Below are 6,403 nucleotides of genomic sequence, written 5' to 3'. Positions count from 1 at the left end.
AGTAGAATTCCCCTGTCTCTTATGGCGCCGCCCCATTTCTTTGTTTTGTATTTCCTCTCGGGGAGCCGTGGCTCGATACAGACGGGGAGAGCGCCCTAGGTCTATTGTTTGCTGCATGCTCCCTTGCTGTTTTCTTTGTTTTGTTCTGTTTATCATTCGATCATGGACTACCAAGTAGGCCGAGCCTTCACCTTATCCTCTATTCAACAGGAACATGTCCACAGGAATGGGGGGGGGGGGGGGGGGGGAGGGGAGTAGTTGGCCAATGTTTGGAGCACAGTGGGCAGAGGGAGGCAGTTGGCCAGGGTGTGGTGCAGATTCCATTTCGGTGTAGCGCCCTATTTAATTCGTCTGCTGACTCAATTAGTCATGTTGAGGGACTGCAGGAAAAAAACAACATAGATTTTGAGAGAGAGTTTCGGCGAATGAAAAGTCCGAGCCTCATTTATGGATTTCTGGGATGCTCTTAGAAGGAGCATTTAGTGTGGGGGGGGGGGGGGGGGGGGAGTGGCTCCCCGGGCGCAGCTTCACTCTAGCGCGGTGAAAGCGTCAGTGGAACCGGTTTGTTACAGCTCAGAGAGAAGGATCTCCCTCGCCAGATGGAAAGGTCACACACGCTCTCTCCACACTGCGAAAACCATAGCAGCAGTGCCCTTGTGGGGAGGGAGCCTTGTCTGGGTTCAGGTTAAAAACGCATTAGTTTCGTTGGAGTCCTGGATAGCGCACCCAACACCAGCACCCGTGCATGCATGCTACTAGGGTTGCCCTTTCGAACCCGAATGGAGGCTCATTGGCCCAGCACCTGCGGTGACCTTGGACTGCACGTTCGTGCGGGATAGGCTCTCGCATTGAGCCACCGAGGCTGATTCGGCGCTTTATTAAAGGCCTGCCCGTTTTCCTTCCCTTGTGACCAACCACTCCGAACTGTTTTATTTCCCAATGGGGAGCACCCTTAGCGACAGGGAACATCAACGCTCTATTCCTCCCCTCCCCTTTTCCTCCCTAGCCGCCGCGGTGGCTGAGTGGTTATGGCGCTCGGCTGCTGGCCCGAAAGTCGCGGGTTCGATCCCGGCCGCGGCAGTCGAATTTCGATGGAGGCGGAATTCTAGAGGCACGTGTACTGTGCGATGTCAGTGCACGTTAAAGAACCCCAGGTGGTCGATATTTCCGGAGCCCTCCACTACGGCGTCTCTCATAGCCTGAGTCGCTTTGGGACGTTAAACCTCCATAAACCAAACCTTATATCCAAAGGCGTAAGGTGTGCAGCTATATGGCACAAATGTTGCGCCTTTGCCGCTAAGGGCCTTGGAGGCGAAGGCGCTCGGAGAACCTACGATCGCAGTGTCATCCAACGTCTAAAGTAAAATCAATAAAAAAGATACAGGCAACAATGTTTGAAAATATTTTTTTTAAATACGAAAGGTGTGTCTGGCTTTGCTTTTGGTGCGGGTGTTTATATTCTATGCACAGATTTCAAGACAGTGAAAGTGTTGCAGCAACACCGAGTGCTCCTGGTGGCCAAGGCAATACACAATACGTGCTGCTGATGATGAGAATAGCTCTTGCAATAAACCCCCATGAACCAAACCAAACCTTTTCCTCCCTGCGCGCCCTTGTGATTAATGATAATTATTGTAATTGGTTATGAGGAATGGCGCAGACTCTTGAACCGCGCTGTGGGGGTAGGGGCGAATGAGGGTGTGAAAGAAGGAAGATAGTGTCGCAGTCGCGGAGATCGCCGCAACGATGTCAATACGGGCTTGCTGTTAGTTCACTCTGCAGACCCATCGCACACAAGTCAAGGACCAGGGAACAAGGCAACGCAAACACCAGGTAGCTCTCGTGTTCGTGGTCCTCGTCTTTGTGTGATGTGGTTCTTCAGGTTGAACGTACAGGGTTTGCCAAAAGTTCTCCGGCCACGGGGTCTACTTTCCAGCGGCATATCGTGCAACTTGCGATAGCAATAACAAATCAAGGTTCTCAGCGGTGAAAATGATACTTCTCCAATCCTTCATAGAGATTTTGGGTTTCGAGGGTTTGTTAACTACCCTACTATAGAGCCCGAGGCAGACCTTGTGGCCTGGGAGCTTTTGACGGACCCTGTACGTGCTTACGTAATCACGTCAGCGGGCGTTCATGCCTCCTCCCGTTCCCTCATAACCTGAATCGCTTTGTGACGTTAAACCCCTATGAAACCATCCTCTCTGTCCCTCGACTTGTCCTCCTCTCTACGTGACGTTCCGGCTTTGGATGACGACAGACTTTTCCGCTCCGTCAGTAAAAGAGAAGTGAGCACCTTACTAAGGCACTGCAAACAAACTTGACAGACGACGGAAGTTGCAGTAATAGACGGATTTAGCACACCGTGTTACCATTACCAGAGTACCGGAAGCCCACCACCCGCCAGTCCGTGCGCGCTGACTGGTCCGGATGTGGCATGCGCGTGCACAGAGCATAGTTGCTTCAAGCTATGCGGTAAATCCGCTTCAGGGAAATCTGCGCATGCGAAGAACCAGCGCTGCATCTGTCAAGTCGTCGTCATAATCATAAGCCATGCCTACGCCCACTGCAGCGCAAAGACCTCTCTCATGTCTCTACAATTAGCCCTGTCCTTTGACAGCTGCGCCCACCATATGCCCGCGAACTTCTTAATTTCATCCGCCCACCTAACTATCTGCCGCCCCCCGCTACGCTTGCCTTCTCTTGGAATCCACTCCTTCACCCTTAAAGGGACACTGAGGAGAAATTTAAGTTGGCTTGTATCCATAGAATAGCAGTTCCTGATCACAAAAACGCCACTCTTCTTGAAAACAAAGCTCTTGTAATGTAGAAAATGGCAAGAACCAAAATACAGGTATCGCCGCCACAGGCCAATCTCGCAAGTACAAGCGTGATGACTTCCTAGGACAAGAGGCGCCACCTTGGAGGAATTTTCCTTACTTCATGGAAGGCACGAATCTCTGAGGCTGGCAAAGGAAGGTGGCGCACCGCACCGCTAGCCGTCAGAAATCACGGAGTCTGCGTTTACGTCACGTAACACGTCACTCCGTGCCCGTCCGTTTTTTTTTTTGCAACCTCGCACGAACTGAGCAGTCTCGTTCAACTCAAGAAAGGGCTTTGTTCACTCGAACTTTGCGTTTGCACAGCCGCCGACACGTTTTGCTAGCAAGTTAGGCATTGTGCCACGAGGCCCTTGCGGATGCCGTTTCCCCTCCCGTGACCTACGTTAAAGGCACGCCGAGAGCGTTTCGACAATTTTGCAGATCCGGTGGAGCCACCCAGGCTTACTGACCGGTGCACATCGTCTCGCTGCCACCTGCTGCGACGGAGCGGCCTGTATCCTGTTCGCCGCATCCATCCGGGGCAGCTGTGGCGAGACCAGTCAGCAGTCACCTCCGGCTGCTGCTGCCCTGGCGACTACTGCAGGATCCTGGCCTGCAGTTTTCCCACCGGCCTTCAATTCGCGGGCCTGCGGACACGGTAGTCCGCGGGCCATACGAGTCGTCCCAGCGGAGACCTTCACGCCGCCTTCGGAATACCGCGGAAGTCTGCGTGGACGCTGTCGGCGTGACCTCCGCTGCAAGACGTGCCTCAAAGACATGAAGACCAGGAGACTCCTCCATAGCATGTACTTTCAGGCGCGTGGGTCTATTTAAGGTTGGGGGGATGTGGGGACCTGCCCTGCAGCCCCTTGAGTTTGCTTTCCCGCGAGGCACCGTGCAGCGGCGGTCTCCCCTCGAGGCTGAGCGGATTCCCTTGTCAGTTACATTAACTGGCAAGAGAGGGCGCCAGCGTCGCTGCGCGGGAGACTGCTGAAGCCTGCCCGCGGGAGATGGGCTCTTCGGCCGGGATAATCAGCCTGGGCGGACGCGTCGCTCGGGGCTCCGCTCTTCGCCGACGGGGCGAAGAAGCGACGGGGAGACAGGCTCCCGTACTCGTCCCGTCCGGCCTGCGGAGTTTATATCCCTTGCCCTAGCGCGGGCGAACATTCGCTCGGAACCTTGCTGGTGAGTCGGACGCCCTCGATTCATTAGCGTACCTTGTTGCTAGCTGGCGTTATTGTTTCTGTAGCAATAAATGCCTGTTTGTGTCAGCCAATGTGTCGTTCCTTTGTTCCCCCAGAGCAAGGCCCGCCGTGGTCGGCGTGCGCTCGGTAGCGTACGCGATCACGGGGTGGGGTCCGGGCGGCTTTGAACCCTGTCAGCCGCGATTGAGTGGGGAGAAAGTACTTATCTCCCCATGTCAAACCCCACAGAGTTTGAATCAGAGCGGCGGGAAAAACTTTTTCATCTTCGAATCCAAATTTCTTTGAAATAAATGCATCTTTCGTGCCCGGACAAGCGGCAACAAAGCCATGAAATGCCGAACTATCAGATTTTGCTAACAAAAAAAAAAATGATAGAGTTCTCCTCAGTGGACCAGCGGTTATCTGGCCTTTCCATTACATGCCCTGCCCAAGCCCATTTCTTTCTCTTGATTTTTACTAGGATGTCGTTAACACGCGTTTGTTTTCCAACCCACTCAGCCCGCTTCCGGCCTCTTAAAGTTAAACCTATCATTTTTCTTTCCTTAGCTCGCTGCTTTGTCCTTAACTTGAGCTGAACCCTTTTCTTTAGCCTCCAAGTTTCTGCCAGTAGGTGGTTACTGGTAAGATACAGCTGTTTTATACTTTTCTCTTGAGAGATATTGGTAAACTGCCATTCATGATCTGAGAGAACCTGAAATATGCGCTCCACCCCATTCTTATTCTTCTAGTTATTCCCCTCTCATGATCCGGATCAGTGGTCACTACCTGCCCTAAGTAGACGTATTCCTTTACCACTTCCAGCAACTCGCTACCAATTGTGAACAGCTGTTCCCTTGCTAGACTATTGAACATTACTTTGGTTTTCTGCATGCTAATTTTTATACCCACCGTTCTGCTCTGCCTGTCTAACTCATTGATCATGGTTTGCAATTCATCTCCTGAGTGACCCAGCAAGGCAATGTCATCAGCGAATCGCAGATTGTTTAGGTATTCTCCACTAACTCTTATCCCTATCTGTTCCCACATCAGGCCCCGGAATACCTCCTGTAAACAGGCGGTGAAGTCGTCTTAGCTGGAACTAATAAAGTGGAAGTTTGGAGGTGGAGTGCTATACAATACCTCCGCAGTGGGATAACAAAGCAGTCTGCGCTCAAGATGAGAGCAGCTGGCCCCCTACGGCTCATAAGTTGGGTATGAGCCGAAATGAACTGGAACATTTGACTTCAGCGGTATCAGGTATTCGCCGCTCCGCGAATAGTGTTATGAGGAGCGCGGGAGTACATTTTAATTGGTTTTTGGGGAAAGGAAATGACGCAGTATCTGTCTCACATATCGTTGGACACCTGAACCGCGCCGTAAGGGAAGAGATAAAGGAGGGAGTGAAAGAAAGAAGGAAGAGAGAGGTGCCGTAGTTGAGGGCTCCGGAATAATTTCGACCACCTGGGGATCATTAACGTGCACTGACATCGCACACCACACGGGCGCCTTAGCGTTTTGCCTCCATAAAAACGCAGCCGCCGCGGTCGGGTTCGAACCCGGGTATACAGTTGCGCAACTCTGTTCCGTGCGGGGAACGCTACACAGCTGCCAGGTGCCTGGCGCGATTTTACGCCCTCAAGGCAACCTGCGAATGCGCGCCGACGGCGCTTCGGCTCCCGGTACTCCGGTATCGGTAACGGGGTAGACGGTGTTCTAAAGGTGTCTAATTTTGTCAAGAAACCGAAGCAAAGGAAAAGAGCAGGAGGAGCAGGAAAGGCGGGAAGGTTAACTGGGACCAGAAACCGGTTTTTCTACCCTGCATAAACCAATTAATAAGTCGGAAAAGAACACCTAGGAGATTACAAACACATATCCAACACTATCTATAGGTTACATCAGTGGCTTCCCACACTACACTCTCCGCATTGCTGGCACTGCGGATAGGTAGCTAACCTACTCCACATGGTGTAGGCCTGTCACTTTAATCCCATAGCTGACCCCATTCCAAACCCCTCGGAGGAGCAGTGGGAGGCCATTCCGCTCAGGGATGACCCTCCATGGCCACCGGCAATGGCTGGTGGGGAGGCCCAACGCGGCAGCGGTAACCAATGGACAGCCAGACTAGGCGGCCTACTCACATGCTCTGAGAAGATTCTGTGCCATTAAAGGTGTTTTCAATCAATCAATCAATCAACCCTGCACTGGGTGAAAGGGACGGGGGATATAAAGGTGAAGGAGAAAAGGAAGCTAAACGGTAAGTGAGGTGCAGTAAGCAATCAACGTGCGGCAAAGTAATAGCAATTTCGGAAGTCATAGATTGAGTAGAGGAGGCAAAGAAGGGAAGGGGTGCTAGGTTTCGAACTGATCAGATGAACGGAGGAAAACTGAACTACCGAG

Source organism: Amblyomma americanum, chromosome 8 (assembly GCF_052857255.1).
Source record: "Amblyomma americanum isolate KBUSLIRL-KWMA chromosome 8, ASM5285725v1, whole genome shotgun sequence".
In the NCBI taxonomy this organism is placed as follows: domain Eukaryota; kingdom Metazoa; phylum Arthropoda; class Arachnida; order Ixodida; family Ixodidae; genus Amblyomma; species Amblyomma americanum.
Note: the sequence above shows the minus strand (reverse complement) of the source record.